The sequence below is a fragment of the Eumetopias jubatus genome, unplaced genomic scaffold (assembly GCF_037043125.1).
Source record: "Eumetopias jubatus isolate StellerSeaLion01/CBP00866 unplaced genomic scaffold, mEumJub1_p1.0 scaffold_15, whole genome shotgun sequence".
In the NCBI taxonomy this organism is placed as follows: Eukaryota; Metazoa; Chordata; class Mammalia; order Carnivora; family Otariidae; genus Eumetopias; species Eumetopias jubatus.
This window is the reverse complement of record NW_028274821.1, coordinates 70,197,837-70,213,817: the sequence shown is the minus strand read 5'-3', so window position 1 is coordinate 70,213,817 and position 15,981 is coordinate 70,197,837. Positions and strand designations below refer to the sequence as shown.

Genomic DNA, 15,981 nt, shown 5'->3' with positions numbered 1-15,981 from the left:
TTCCACATGAGACCCCATGGGGCTGTGGATTAGGCTCAGTTCTGGGCCCAGGACCTGTGACATCACTGTCCTGTGGACAGGGACCTATGGGGCTGCTGGAAAGGCTGCTGTGGTAGAGGTTCAGGGGGCATGGGCGATAGTCTAAGGTATGGTCAGTCAGGGTAGGGCAGACCTGGGAAGGCCCACTGGGGCGCTCTGATGGGTACAATGCCAAGGAGCAGCTCCATTCCCTAATGTCACAGGTACTAGATACCTCTTTTTATTGGTGGTTAAAGGGGCTTTTCAGTGGTGTATTAGCTGACCAAGGAGTATCTGCTCTAAGAATGTTTGCCTATTGCACAAATTAGAGCTTCTTCATTACTCTGAAACCCTTGACATAAAGAGGGGTTTGGATTTGAAATCTATTTCATTTTTATAAACAATCGAATATTTGCCAGTAAAAAAAGGAAGAGCTCTTACGTTCTCTAAATATAATTTCAGCTGCAGGAAAATTTTAATGGTTATAAAAATGTTTTACAATTTGCACTACCTCTATGTAAAAAGTTTCTAGTCTATGGTCAAAAGTTTGAGTCAGTTATTAAAATATCATGCTCAGGGATTGTGAAATCATTTGCAACAAAGGATTGTGATTTTTAAGAGTCATATTAATGGGTGTAAGCTCAATTACTGGAAAATTTAAAAACTTTTATTTGGAGGCTTTATATAAATTCACTATTTAATATTTCATCATAATTTATTACATAAAGAAAAAAATCGTGATTTTTAAAAACTCAAGCCCCATATAAGCACTAAAAAATCAAGCCCTATATAAGCACCACCAGGTCCCTTCCAACCTGCCCTCATACACCATACAAACATCGTCATTTTCTCTGTGTTCTATGACGCGAAAGAGATTGGGCAGCACTATTCTAGAGGACAGACTGGGCCTGTGTCCTGATCTGCTAGCCATGTTTATGTGCCACCACAGCCAGATTGTAAGTTCCCTGGGGTAGGAAGTTGCCATTTACACATCTTCAGATGTCCTATGATACCTCAGACAGGGTTTTTTGTTTTGTTTTGCTTTGTTTTTTTTTAAAGATCTCATTTATTTATTTGAGAGAGAGAGAACATGTGCATGAGAGAAGGGGGAGGGGCAGAGGGGGAAGGAGAGAGAGAATCCCAAGCAGACTCCCTGCTGAGCGCAGAGCCTGACCTGGGGCTGGATGCGGGGCTTGATCTCGCAACCCTGAGGTCCTGACCTGAGCTGAAACCAAGTCAGACACATAACCCACTGAGCCACCCAGGTACCTTTTGGCTTTGTTTTGAAATTCAACCTGAAACTTGGTGCTTGAGGAGGAGAGTTTAGTCCATTTTCATTTTTGTAACATTTGGAAATATTTTGATCATCTCAATTAACATTTTCTATTTGCCATGATTTTTCTGCTCCTTTTTCTCTATTCTCCTTTCTATTGGCCAGGTCAGGTTTTATTTCCCTCTCTTACATGCAAGCTTGGAAGTTATACATTCTATCTCTGTTCTTTTATTGGTTACCTGTAACTTTTAACATAGAATTCAGCAAGTCTAAAGTCAGTTGATTTCTTTATTATCCCTTTGATAATAAAAATCTCATGATCCCAAGATCAAGAGTCGCATGCTTCTCTGACTGAGCCAGCCAGGTACCCCAAATTTACAGTGTTTAACTCTGATTCCCCTACTTGTGTGTTTCATGTTGCTGGTTTCTAATATTTCTCTAATATTGCATTCTTATTTCTAAACCCTCTGAAATTAACCCTCCAAATTCATCTTTTAAAAAAATTAGCGTTCATTTACTTTGGCCAACACACTTAAAAATGTCTTCCCTCACTCTTGTTTCTTACATCTCAATCTCCCTTCTGGGTTCAGCTTCCTTCTTACTGAAGTGCATCCTTTAGTTCAGATGGTAAACTCCCCACATCTTTGTTTACTCTGGAATCTTTATTCTGCCTTTCTCTTGAAGGAGAATGTCATTTGGTGTAGAATTCTAGATGGTTGGGTACTTTCTCTCAGCACCAGGAGGCTATGGTAGCTCATTGTCAGACGGGGTTTTGAACAGAATACTTTCCATGCTTATCTCAGACAGTTCTTCTCGTACATAAACCCATAATTTGAACTTGTAATAAGTACAATGGTAGCTACCATTTTTTGAGCACCTACTGTATTCAGCACCACATCAAGTACCTTATAAACACTATTTATTTTTTATTTTTTAAATTTAATTTAATTTAATTCTATTATGTTATGTTAGTCACCATACAGTACATCGTTAGTTTTTGATGTAGTGTTCCATGATTCATTGTTTGCGTAAAACACCCAGCACTCCATGCAATATGTGCCCTCCTTAATACCCATCACTAGGCTAACCCATCTCCCAACCCCCTCCCCTCTAAAACCCTCAGTTTGTTTCTCAGAATCCATAGTTTCTCATGGTTTGTCTCCCCCTCCAGTCCCCCCCCTTCATTTTTCCCTTCCTTCTCCTTAATGTCCTCCAAGCTATTCCTTATGTTCCACAAATAAGTGAAACCATATGATAATTGACTTTCTCTGCTTGACTTATTTCACTTAGCATCATCTCCTCCAGTCCCATCCATGTTGAAGTAAAAGTTGGGTAGTCATCCTTTCTGATGGCTGAGCAATATTCCATTGTATATATGGACCACATCTTCTTTATGCATTCGTCTGTTGAAGGGCATCTCGGCTCTTTCCACAGTTTGGCTATTGCGGATATTGCTGCTATGAACATTGGGGTGCATGTGGCCCTTCTTTTCATTACATTTGTGTCTTTGGGGTAAATACCCAGGAGTGCAATTGCTGGGTCATAGGGTAGCTCTATTTTTAATTTTTTTGAGGAACCTCCACACTACTTTCCAACATGGCTGTACCAACTTGCATTCCCACCAACAGTGTAAGAGGGTTCCCCTTTCTCCACAACCTCTCCAACATTTGTTGTTTCTTGCCTTGTCAATTTTTGCCATTCTAACTGGTGTAAGGTGGTATCTCAACTCGACCATTCTCTAACACCAAACCCAAAGATAAACTCAAAATGGATGAGAGACCTCAATGTGAGACAGGAATCCATCAAAATCCTAGAGAACACTGGCAGTAACCTCTTCAACATCGGCCACAGCAACTTCTTTCAAGATAAATCTCCAAAGGCAAGTGAAACAAAAGCGAAAATGAACTTTTGGGACTTTGTCAAGATAAAAAGCTTCTGCACAGCAAAGGAAACCGTCAACAAAACAAAGAAGCAACCCACAGAATGGGAGAGGATATTTGCAAATGACACTATAGACAAAGGGCTGGTATCCAAGATCTATAAAGAACTTCTCAAACTCAACACCCAAAAAACAAATAAGTCAAAAAAATGGGCAGAAGACATAAACAGACACTTCTCAAAGGAAGACATACAAATGGCTAACAGACACATGACAAAATGTTCATCATCATTAGCCATCAAGGAAATTCAAATCAAAATCACGATTTTTTAAATAAAATATTCGACATACATAAAAAGATATATGTAACGTATCTGTAAGTGGGAGAGCTAGTAATATAAAAAGCATTTTAAGAAGCATTCATTGTAATCCTGTAAACAACTCCACTGAAAGATCTGTGTTATTGTCCCTTCTTTACCAATGAGGGAAGTGAGGTATAGGGAGTATAAGTCACCACCCAAAGCCACACAACAAAGGATGTCATTTTAGGCTATCAATAGTTGCTTGAATGACTTAGATCAGCATGTTTCAAAGTCTACAGATGTCAGACCAATATAGTCATCAACAAACTGAAGAAGACCTGCCACAAATAAAAAAGGAAATATTTATAGAGTTCTGATCAACCCCAGGAAAAAGCACATGTAAAATCTGGGAAATTGTTTCCTACTATAACGTCTTTAAAAAAAAGAAAGGGCTAGGAAGAGAGCTTGTGGAGGCCTGAGATGAACTGTATCAGCTGCAATTCCGTCCATCATATTCTCAATTCGTGATGCAACAAAGTTAGATGAAAATGATAAAGCCACAGAGTTCTGATCACATGGGACTTTTTTTTAATCTAAAATCATGCATGTGTCAGTGATGCAATCCCAGAATATGACCCGTAGTTTTTATGGCAAAGGACACAGACCACAATGGTCCCACTTCCTTTTGTCTGACAGCATCCGGACCTGGTTTTCAGTCATCAGAGACACGCAACTGGTCGTCATGGGCTGGCGGGGTGGGGGGTGGGGGTGGGGTGCTTCACTAGGAGGAAAGAAGAAGATAAAATTTCTCCCCCAAAGCCCACTAGTTGCCTGTCCACAGGTCCTATAGAGCGGTAAGGCAGGATGGGTTTCCCTTTGCCTGGGAAGCTGTCAGGTTTTAAATGACCAAGAAATGGTGGTGGTGGCAGGGGGTGGTGGCACAGTGTTAGAAGAAATAAGTCTGGATTGAAACTTTGTGTGAGGGAAGGACCACAGATATGTCAGGAAATTTGACATTTTGACCTGACCAGTTTATTACAGTGGGAAGGAACAGGGATTCTAGGTATCAGACAAAGCTAAGCACACTCCATTCAAGTAAAACCAGTGTCCTGGGTTTACGCTGAATCTTCCAGGAAAATTTAAGCATGACCCTGGTGTCGTGGAGGTTAGAGTGTGTCCAGAAGTGAGCCCATAGGTGTAGAAACATGACCAATAAGCAAAGCATGCCCCAAATCCATGGGGTGGTAAGAAGTAATATCTCTACATGTCACTAACAACCTAACTCAGAGTGCAATGCACAGTGTGTTTGTGAAAATGTTATTTCCCTGTCCTCTCTCATGGAGGGTGAGCAAGACAGTAGTGGAAAGAAAAACTATTTCTTGAAATATCTTTAATAATGAAAAGCAAAGAAAAAATGTGACTTAAATCTATTTCTCAGTGATTTATAAAAGAAATAAGAAGCTAGATGGCCTCTGAAATAAAAGTGGAAACAAAATAAAGACACATTAGTATCAGCAAACTAAATGAAAAACTGGTGTGTATGTTGTGGAGGCTTGGCATGGTTAAGGCCAAGATCTACAGGAGAGACCATCAGGCTGGAGGCCCAGGAAGACTTGCTGTTCAAAGTCAAAGGCTGCCTGCTGGAGGAATTCATTCTTGCTCTGGGGAGGTCAGAGTTTGTTCTAGTAAGTCCTTCAACTAATTGGATGAGGCCCACCCATATTATGGAGGGTAATCTGCTTTGCTCAAAGTCCACTGAATTAAATGTTAATGTATTCCAAAGCACACCTTTACAGAAACATCCAGAATAATGTCTGACCAAATATCTGAACACTACGGCCCAGCCAATTTGATACATAAAGTGACCCATTGCAACTAGTTGACGGAAGTAATCTGTGTTTAGTGCTTTGTAGTTCTCAGTGTAAATTTAGAACCTTTATTTATTCTATCCTTTCATCTACTTAGTACATTTTTGTGGATTAGCAAATTGAGGCTGAAATGGTGAGAAACTCCCCAAACACAACTCAGAAGCCTCTTGACCAGGTTCTCTGATCTTTTCCACTGTGCTACCTTCACAGTGGTGCCAACAGAACCAGGCTCGACCCCAGGCTCTGACTCCAGAGCTGTGCCCCTTCCCTGGCATCAGGCTCCTCTTTGAAAATAATAATTCAAAAAGAAAGACCAATGTGAACCTCTCAGCTGGAAGAATTTATTATTGTGGCTGCTGAGGAGAAGGGTATAGGACCAAGGAATATTTCATATTCTTTTTCAATGTTACCTATGACCAATGATTTTGCTAATATCCTTATTTTCCTTATAAGAGAAGATCTGATCTGAACTTGAAACTATTTTCTTTAAAATAGATGTCCTTTTGGGGCACCTGGGTGGCTCAGTCACTTAAGAGTCTGACTCTTGATTTCGGCTCAGGTTATGATCTCAGGGTGGTGCGATCAAGCCCCGCATCAGGCTCTGCGCTGGGCATGGAGCCTACTTGGGATTCTCTCCCTCTGCCCCTCCCTCCTCTAAAATAAATAAATAAATAAATAAATAAGATGTCCTTTTAAAAAATCAGTTTCATACATGAAGCTTTTTCACATTCATCCCAGTGAATATTCGTTCAGTGTCCCTCATATGTTAAGGAAGAAGGTGAATTCCCAGTAGAAAGGCACTGGAAACCAGACACAAAAGTGTACCTGCTGTATGATTCCATTTATATGAAGTTCAAGAGCAGATACAACTAACGTCAGAATAGTGATTACCCTTGGTGGGAGCTCTTGACAGGCAGGAGACACACAGGAGACTCCTGCGTGCTGGAAATGGTCCACATCTTGATCAGAGTGGTTGTTAACCAAATGTGCATGTAAGCAGAAAAATCACTGAGCTGTACACCTGAGATGTGTGAGCTTTACTGCATGTATGTTATGTCTAAATTTTAAAAAGAAATGTTATGCTAGAAGAAAAACAGAAGAAAAGTGGGGGCAGGGGGACCAAACAAAAGCTCTGGGAAGTACTTGTTTCCAGCTTTGGACTGGTAAGCGGGACCATAAGCAAAATAAGAACATACTGTTTGTTGCAGAGTCAAGAGGGGCAAGACCACAGGACGAGGATTTTCTTTTTGCAGAGCAAAGCCCAACTCCTGGATGGGATGGAGGGAAGAAAGGAAGTTAGGAAATTTTGCTTAACATAAGGAAATCACAAGTATGCTATTTCCTGAACATCTCAGGGAAGGGGTGAACGCAAAGCCCTGCATTTTCTTAGGAGATTTACAAGTCGAAGAGTGAAGTGAAACATGACCTATTGTATAACAAGTTTTGGAAAAGCTAAACTGCTTTTTACTCTCAAGCATGAATTCCAAAAATCTGGAGTCTGTGGATGAGTAGGTGGCGTCTCCTGTGGGATCCTTAAGGAAATGGTATCTGTGGTCAGGTGGTAGACTAAAGTAGTTACCTAACATTTTGGTTGAAAGTTCTGGTATGATGAAATCTCCTGGGTAAACATGTCATGTCCTTGACCTTGAAGCCCTTTCCAGAGTAGATGTAGATTTCTATTTACATCCAGGAATCTAAAGGATCACAGTGTTCTCTTCCTGGTCGGTGCTCCCCAGAGATAGTTCTGAAACAGAAAGAAGAAAAAAAAAAGCTACAGGCCCGGATTTCTGGATGGTTTCTAAGAATTGCTTGGGTTTTGGTGAAAAGAGAATTCTCCCAAATAGAATCATCTTGGATTTTCCAATTACATGCTCTAATTGCAACAGAGACCCAGGGCTCTAAAGTGACTCTGCAGGCTACGTGCTGGGCTTGACTCACTGGAAGCAGAGGGAGCTGGCCAAGACCAGCGTGGCCCAGAGCCCAGCAATTGCCTTTGATTGGGCTCTGCTGCCAGACCAAGTGTGAAGGGGGTCTGGCCATGTCTCCCCAAAATTTTGACTAAGAATGAAACACTTGGTTTCTGGAGATGCATGCTCTGAGCCATTGTGGCTGCCAGCTAGTGGGGCTAGCAGGGACTTTACTGGGCTCCTTATGAGCCATGCTTGTGGGACCGATCCATCCTGGTTGCAGGTTCCTGGATGCCAAATGTTCCTGGCAAGGAATATGCCAACTGCCAACCATCCTCCAACCACTATCACGGCCTAGGGACAGTGACCATATCTCTAAAATCCAAGCCATGGTTTTATAATGAGTGTAGGAGGAACATAGGAATCTGTGCAAGATTCATCTAGCAGTCATCTTTCAGAATGTTTATTCCTCTTCCAGAATGTTCTCTGTCCCTTCACCTTTTAGTCATTCCCCTCCTCCTCCTCCTCTTTTTCTGTCTCTCTCCTGTGTGTTCACTCAAAACCCTTATTTCCCTTCTCCTCTAAACTAGCTAAATCTTGACATTTTAGCTGAGGTCTTCCTTTTAAATATAGAAATTGATTTCAAGGGAAGACTAAGAAAAATCCTTGACACTAGAAGACACTGGAATAGGGGAAATGGTCATTCAAGTGATCACGTGATGAGCCATGCAACATGACGTCATTTCAGTTCAAGTGTATCTGTTGTCTCTGTCAGGCATTTGCTGGATGCTTCAGAAGATCAAGGTGGAAGGAAGGCATACAAAACGGATGCACGGATGACAGCCGGCACTTAATGAGCGTTCTCTTTGTGTCACGTTCTGTGGTAAGCTTTTTATATCTATTCACTCATTTAATCCTTCCAAACTTTATGAGGAGGGCCCTGTTGGCCCTATATTACAAAAGGCTTAGAACTTTGAGTAACTTGACAGGACTGACCAGCTAGTTGGGGGCGGGGGCAAGGGGGGAGGCTGTCTAATCCCAGAGCACTAAGCTGAGCTGCAAAGCCCTTCATTCACACGGTCTTACTCTATCATTGCAACTAACTTGCAAAGTAGGCGGCTGTGTTATCCCTGGTTCGTAGATGATGAAACCAAGTCAGAAAGGTTAAGCAACTTACCTAATGTCACACAGCTAATCGATGACATAAAAATTTCAACCCAAGCTTGTTTATCTCCGGAGTGTATGTTCTTTCCACCAAGCCATGTGGTCACAGTCTCCGAAAGTAAGGAGTTCTTCATTTACTAAGAGTATTAAGACACACGAACAGCTATGGTAGAAAGACAAACAAGGTGTGGAGGAAGAAAGGCCACCTCTGGTTGAGGGCAAAGCAAGGCCCCCTGGGGAGGGAAGCATTGAGAGGGGTAGAGATGGATTGAAAACCATGGCCCAACAATTGCTCCATATCTCCAAGGGACAACGAGCGCCTTAGTCCCCGTGGGCCTGGCTTGCTATGTGGAGGTCCTAGTTCTCTCTCTTTTGGTTCAGCTCTTTCTTCTGATAGAAATCTTTAGTAGAAGGATTTCCAAATAGAAAACGTAGAAGGAATTATTATGGAATGGTTAGTTTTCCAAGAATATTAAACAATGTTTTTCATATCATCAAAAAACCTACATTTGATTAGTAATAATGACCGCTTGGAGCTCTGATGGCATCTTTCACCCAAACGCCTACCTCTAAAGCAAGTCAGCCTCATCATCAATCATGTGGCTGCCTCTCTGTCCTGATTACTATCTGAAACTGGGGAAATGCTTCCAGGGCAGCCAAGATGGGTTCTTTAAGTGGATCACTAAGTGTCCTTGAGAAGATGGGAGAAGGACTCCCAGGCTCCCCCGTCCCTCCCCGAGCTTGCTTTCCTGTCCCCCAGATATAGCACATCTGTGCTGAGTGCCTGTTTTGAACCCTGAGCTGTGCTGAGGCTGGGAGGTGTGATGGCCCCGGTGGGAAGGAGGCAGAGGTGCTGCTGCACCAGCAATCGCTTCCCAATCTCAGCTCGCAGTGAGGTCCTCCTGCCCGTTGCACAATGCAAAGCTTACATAACTCGCCTTTAAGCAACCTAGAATCTTGCTTCAAATCAAAGGTTTCACAACTGCATAGTTGATTTCCAGCATCCCACATTGCACTTGCTCTAATTATCAGAGACTGGAGAAGAAACCAGGTCAACTCCAAGAATTTGAGAAAACAATAATCACTTCTTGAGAACTCACTAAATGGGCCAAGTCTTGGGATTTGAAGCCACATCTGTCGGTGGTGTAGAGAGAGGGTGGGAATCAGGGCTGTCTCCACAGAGGGACTCTTGAATTGGGTTTTGAAAGCTGAACAGGGATGTATAGGCAGGCAAAGGAGAAATAGTTCCCTCCCACAGAGTAAAAACACGTGCAAAGGTACCGGGGTACAATCGATGAACGAAACCCGATGAATTCATGAAAGTATAGTAGCTTGGCATAACAGAACTGGTGAGTTCTACTACATTGTTCTAAGACAGGTGGAATTCTTGCAAGCTCACCTAAAAACTCTGGAACATCTGAGACTCTCCAAGATCCTGCTGGCATGAGCATGCCATGGCCATGGCCTCTCGGAAGAAAAGGTGAGGCGGACCCTTCAGACTGGCTCATGTCTCTAGGACTATCAGGATTAAACTGCTAGTTTGCAGGGATCATGAAAGTTCCCCAAGCCCTGCGGTGGGTCCTCCGGTGAGCCTGGAACTCATCTTGGATTATAAGACCCAAAAGAAATTGGCCTCAAATTGCAATGCTGGTTGACTACTGGTGAGGGGTGTTCATGAGACTGAGGTACATGTGTGTTTCTTAAATGCCCTCCCCTCAGTCCCTGAAATGGAGAGGAATCAAGTCAGCTGAGAAGGAGACCAAGTGGGGGTCACAATGGATGCAAAGCACTACCAATAGGGCTCGTGTGCCCTTGGGAAAGACCATTCTAGAGCTTTCTTTCTGCACCATGGTCTGTGCTGCTATTACTCAAAAGTAAGTCACAGTCCTTGGATCTGCTCTTAATTAGGTCAGGACTTATTTACAAATCCTTCCAGTGATTGACTGTCATTCTAAAGCCTATGAAATGCGTAATGTCACTGCTGTATCAGTCCAGACCACCAGCCCCAAAGGCACCGCATGGGGGATGCCGTCATAGTTGGTGTTTTCTCAGTGATAGTAATGAAAAGACACAAGAATTGCTAACGTGGGTATCTCTTTGCCCTGGAACAAGCCATTTTCATATATAATATTTCCTTTATCACCTATAATGTAAGCCTCAGGTAGGTATCTCTAACAGTAGCTCCAGTTTACAAAGGGGGAAATTCAGCTTCAGAGAGAATATACAAATTGGACAATGTCATGCAGGTAGTGAAGGCCAAGGCAAAGATTTCAGGGCCAGTTCTTGATGGCTCCAAAGCCCATTGCCTTTGTAATGTGTTTGCTATTGAAGTCTTTTGAGGCTCCACAAACGAATACACTTCAGTCCTAGGCCTAGTGCTGCTAAATGTCCTGTAGTTAGGCTGTACTTTTATTTAAGTTGAAGTACTCAGTTTGGGGTGGGAGAAATGACAATAACATTGTGTACTCGGTGACCATGTGCCCAGCCACATGCATACTGGAAATTTCTGGATACTCACAGCAATCTCCCTGAAATGTACCTGTCTCGGAGCGGGGCAATTGTATTTTTGTTGTTCACCACTATAGCCCCAGCCCAGTGCCTGACACTTGGAAGACATTCAGTTGAACTGAGATGTTCATCTTTATCCCCATTCCTTAAAGAAGGAAGCCGAGACCCCGAGGAGCTAGCCAGCACACCTGTGGTTACAGGGCCTGTGAGAAGTGAGCGGAAGCTTGGACACAGGCTGCTGGTGGCCCCGGAGCCCACTCTGCCTTCTGCCAGGAGCCAAAGCTGCCCGCTAGCCTCTCCAGCTACCAACTCTTTCTTTCTCTAACTAAAGAAAGTTAATGAAATTGCCCTTGCGTTGCCCAACTTGGATGTCAAAAGGGGGTTTTGTGTGTTTGTATGCAACAAACATGTGCATGCTTGCATGTCTGGGGAGGATTTATATAGCAGCCCTTTCTAAACTTCATTTGCTTATAGTCAGGAGACTCTACATTTCTGAGAATCCATTGCTGGGAGCATTTCTAGGAGGCTAGTCATTTTGCCAGGATAAATTTGCCAGATAAATTCTGCACAGCCTTTCATTCTTCCCAGGATATTTACCTTAGAGTTAACTAAGACCATCCCTCCTGTGTATCTGAGATATGGCCTTTTCCTACAAACCAGACCATCCTTGAATGCCAAGCAAAGTTAACATCTTAGTATATGTAAGACCCAGCTCACTAGGATTGTCACATGAAAAGCAGAGATTTTACCCTGGTGATGGGGCTTTCATCCTTGGGGGTAAGAGTTGGGGGGAAGGGTTGCCTCCTCCATCTCAGAGGCTGTAGACATCTATGATTAACTATACAAAAGTGCCAGTTTGATGAGAAAAGCTGTACTTAGCATTGACTCCTCTGCTATAGCAAGAGTCTGGGGGGGGGGGGTGCAGCCTTTTTTTTTTTTAATGGAAGCTTTTGTTAACATCAGATATCTAATTAACTTAGGTTTTTAAAAACTACTGAGGTGCTGTGTCCTCGAGAAAGATGGTTATCAAAATAGTTTCATCTAACACAATTACCCTACACCTACTATAGAAGAAAGAATTAAAATCTTCCTTTTTCAAAGAAAGCCAAAGCATTGAATACCACGGAAGCATTTTGTTGTGGGATCCCTGTCTATGAAGTTGAGGCGAGATCAACTTACCAGCCAGCATAATTATCATATCCAGAGTTTGCCTTGGAAAATGCCTTCCAGAATTTAAAAAACAAACCAGCGCCTGTGCCCACAAGGATGATTTGGCTCCCCCCGAGGATGAAAGGCCCCAGCTGCTCTGCAGTTATAATCAAACTGGCTCTCCCCCAGCCTCCTCTGGCTCATCCATCATGCAGTAATAACAGAGTTGCTGGCTGCTGATCTCCAAAATGGTGTTTAGGACATCAAGTGCTTCAACTACCACCTCCACGCACCATGGCTCCCAAGTGTGTGTCTTCAACCCAGGTTTCCTCTCCCACTCCCCTCAACTCCGAATCAAGCTCCTCAGCTCCTATCAGAGAGGTGGGCTTCCCACCCTACTCTCCAAGACAAGATCTCCAAAACCAAGCTCACCACCTTCCCCTCTTTACCTTCCAACCCAAATGGACTCCTTTGCTCAGATTCCCTGCCTTACCAGCCTCACTATCCTGACAGTTATTCACAGCCCTTATTTTAAGGGTTAACATTATTATCTGTTGGTAGACTTTCTATTCTAGAACAGTTTAAGATTTACAGAAAAACCAAGAAGATAGTGCAGAGAGTCCCCATATATCCAGTTTCCCTATTGTTAACATCTTATGTTAATTATTATGGTACGTTAGTATGGTACATTAATAAACAGGGATTGGTACGTTGTTATTAACTAAAGTCCATACCTTATTTAGATTACCTTAGATTTTATCTGAAATATCCATTTTCTGTCCCAGGACCCCATCCAGGACACCACATCACATTTCATCATTGTGTCTCCTTAGGCTCCTCTTGGCTGTGACTTCCTCAGGCTTTCCTCGTTTTTAATTAACTTGATAGTTTAGAGGACTACTGGTCAGGTATATTCTACAATATCCTTCTACCGAAATTTGCTGATGCTTTGTCATGACTAAACTGGGATTATAGGTTACTGGGAAGAAGACTGCAGAAGTTAAGTGATGACATGATTTGTAAAGCATTGTTTGGACATTGGAGAGGGTTGGTCACTTCAGTGACCATATGATAGAAGAAGGGCTAGTAATAACTCTGGCATTGAACTTATTAAACTGAATCATAATTTTTTATTTTCCTCTTCCCATCTAGTCTGTAAACTCTTTGACGGTAGAGACTGTCTGGTTCATCTCTGTATCTTCGGAATCTAGCACTGGGCATGAGCCCACGTCTATGACTGATACTTGAGAAATGGGCTTGAGAAATGTTTGAAGCCTCGGTTTGTTCCCTCATCTGCAAAGTGGGATAATAGAATATATTTCTAAGGATTTTTATGATGAAATTAAAATATTAAAATACTTGGCACAAGGCCTTGCATGTAGAACAGTGAGTACTCAAATATGTTAGCTGCTACCACTTTCATCATCATCATTAGGATCTGTTATGCAAGATATACTAGAGACCCAAACACTTCACTTTGATCTGCTCCATATCCAAAGTAGTAAATTTAGTGATTTGATGGAAACAAGAAGGGCCAAACTCAGCTTTACATGTTCTAGCATTCTCTTCTGTAAAATTTATGTTGCGTTTAGTTCACTCTGATAGGACTCCTTTGACAAGACTCCTCAAAAATGGTCCAGATCCAAAAGAAACATAAGGCATGGCTTCTACTATCAAGACCTTATGAACTGACTGTCAGATAATAATACAGGGCAGCATTTGATGAGGAGCCAAAGCAGAGGCAGTGTGGGTGTGGGAAGTTCTGAGAAGGGGCTGTGTCTATATGGGCTATATTGTTGCTAGGACCTGATCGGTGGGCATTGAATGATGGGTCAGATTTGGATAGTCAGAGAGAAAGGTTGGAAAGTCATAAGCAAGGATCTAGAAAGACTGAGTATACAAAAATTCAGTGCCTGACAGGAATCCAACCTGCCTGGCCGCAGGATTTATGCAGACAAGAGTAGGAAGTGGCATTGGACAGGACATTAGACAGAGCAAGATAACAGGATGGGTGTGGCTGGAAAGTTGGCCTGCAGGGTAAAGGAGAGACACTTAGATGTTTGAGCAAGAAATAAGTGGATAAAGATGGAATTTTCAGGAGGTAGCTATTCCTTCACTGGGCACGACTGGCTGGAGAAGGAAAGCTTAGTGGTGGAAAGATTAACATGCTAGGTCATTCATTCATTTATTGATTCACTGATCATATATGCACTCGGCATATATGCATCTACCAGACTCTGGGCATATGGAGACACATAGGCCTTGGTCCCTGCCCTCAAGGGGCTCACAGGCTAGAGAGAGAGATTAAAGAAGTGTCTGCTACAATCCAGACTAGATTAAGGTGAAGCCAGAGAGAAGAGACAGTAATAATATGTGAGAGAGAGATAGATCAATAGGTAAGTTAGATACATATGTATTATAAAAACAAATGAAACAAAGTATGGTTCAAGAAGTCGGAGGAGAACCTAAGAGGAGAGAGGTTTAAGAAGGGGGTAATCAGAGACGTCAAACACTACTGGTGCAAGATAGAGAACTTGCCCAGGGACAATGACACCCAACAACAACAACGACAATAAACTACAATGGCAACAACAATGATAATAGCACTTTTCAACAATTGCCATGTTCCAGAACCTAACGCCATTCCACAGCACTCAATATATGCTTTCTCCTTTTCCTTTGTGCCTAACACAGTGTAAGGTGCATAGCAGCTCTTGGTAAATGACTCGTGTTCTAAGCCAAACGTGAGCACTGTTAAGAGTCTGGATGTTTGGATAATAAGGCTGATGCCAGAATGTCAGAAATGGGGTTTATAGGTTGATAGAGTAGTAGTTTCTGTGGGTCATACTGTCTGGGTTAAATCATTGGTTTACTCCTACATGGTAAAATCCTGTCTGATAGGATGCCTTCCCTTTGTTCTGTATGAGAATGCACTTCTTACTTATGTGGGGTTGGGTGGAACCCAGAATGCTCTTCAATCCAACCTCTCTGGCAAATAGGATCACTGAGTAGTAGCCCGGGCCTTGGGGAGCTTGGTTGTTCGTTTCCTAAAGTGCTGATGTTCCAAAGTACTTTGCAAAGGAGAGGGTGTGTTCTGAGCATGGACTGGATTCAGACAGGGAAGTTTGGGAGGGTGGGTAGGTGGAGACAGACTGTATTTCCAAGAAAAGAAAAGTGGTTGATGGCCTTCCTCTCTCCATGGCATCTCAGAACTGCTTTATATTCATCCCAAAACTGACCACATTTTAGAAAAACAGGAGATTTCTGCTGAGTAACTATTGGTTTGGGGAAACAAGTCCCTCCCAGAATGCAAGGGGTGACATCATATCCAGAAAGATTGTTATCACTGGTGTGACTCACTAACGCTCTGTCAACTGCATGCAACAGCTTTTCACATATACGAGTTGCCCACCCGACAAATGTGTTTACACAGAACTTTCAGACATGCGGTAGGGTGCCTTACAACGTTACAGGATACGAGAAAGAAAAACAAACACACTTTTATTTAAAACCCAAAAATTGTAAAGGAGGAATTCTGATGCTAAAGTTAACCTTTAAGCCAGCAAGCTTACCTCCTGCTCAAAGGGCCTGCCCTAATAATAATAATAATAATAATAAAAACAGGCCTCTAACTCCCTCTGCATCACGGATGTAGTTCTAAACTCTTCTCCTTGCTCTGATGTTCACTCCACTTCTGGAAGGCATAGAGCATGACATAGGTGTTTATTAGGGTGGATGATGTCATCCATGGTCACTCACATAGGGAATCCAGGGCTCAAACCTTGTTCTTCTGTTTGCTCCCAAATTCCTCCTGTCCATCTGGTGGCCTTGCAAAGGCTGACATTGACCCCAGGATCAATCAAAGGTTGCAGGCAAAATCAAGTTCCTTTAGAAAGCATGAACCAGTCTGGAA

The 15,981-nt window shown here is 42.6% G+C and overlaps 1 long non-coding RNA gene across 1 annotated transcript in view; it reads left to right on the top strand.

Moving 5' to 3' along the window:
• LOC148162441 (uncharacterized) overlaps positions 1-12,637 on the top strand; it is a 29,796-nt gene extending 17,159 nt beyond the window's left edge. Inside the window, exons 3-5 of the long non-coding RNA XR_015766858.1 lie at positions 8,023-8,130; positions 9,786-9,891; positions 11,900-12,637. This is a non-coding gene — a long non-coding RNA (uncharacterized LOC148162441). The remainder of the gene's footprint in view (positions 1-8,022; positions 8,131-9,785; positions 9,892-11,899) is intronic.
• Positions 12,638-15,981: the final 3,344 nt, after the last annotated feature.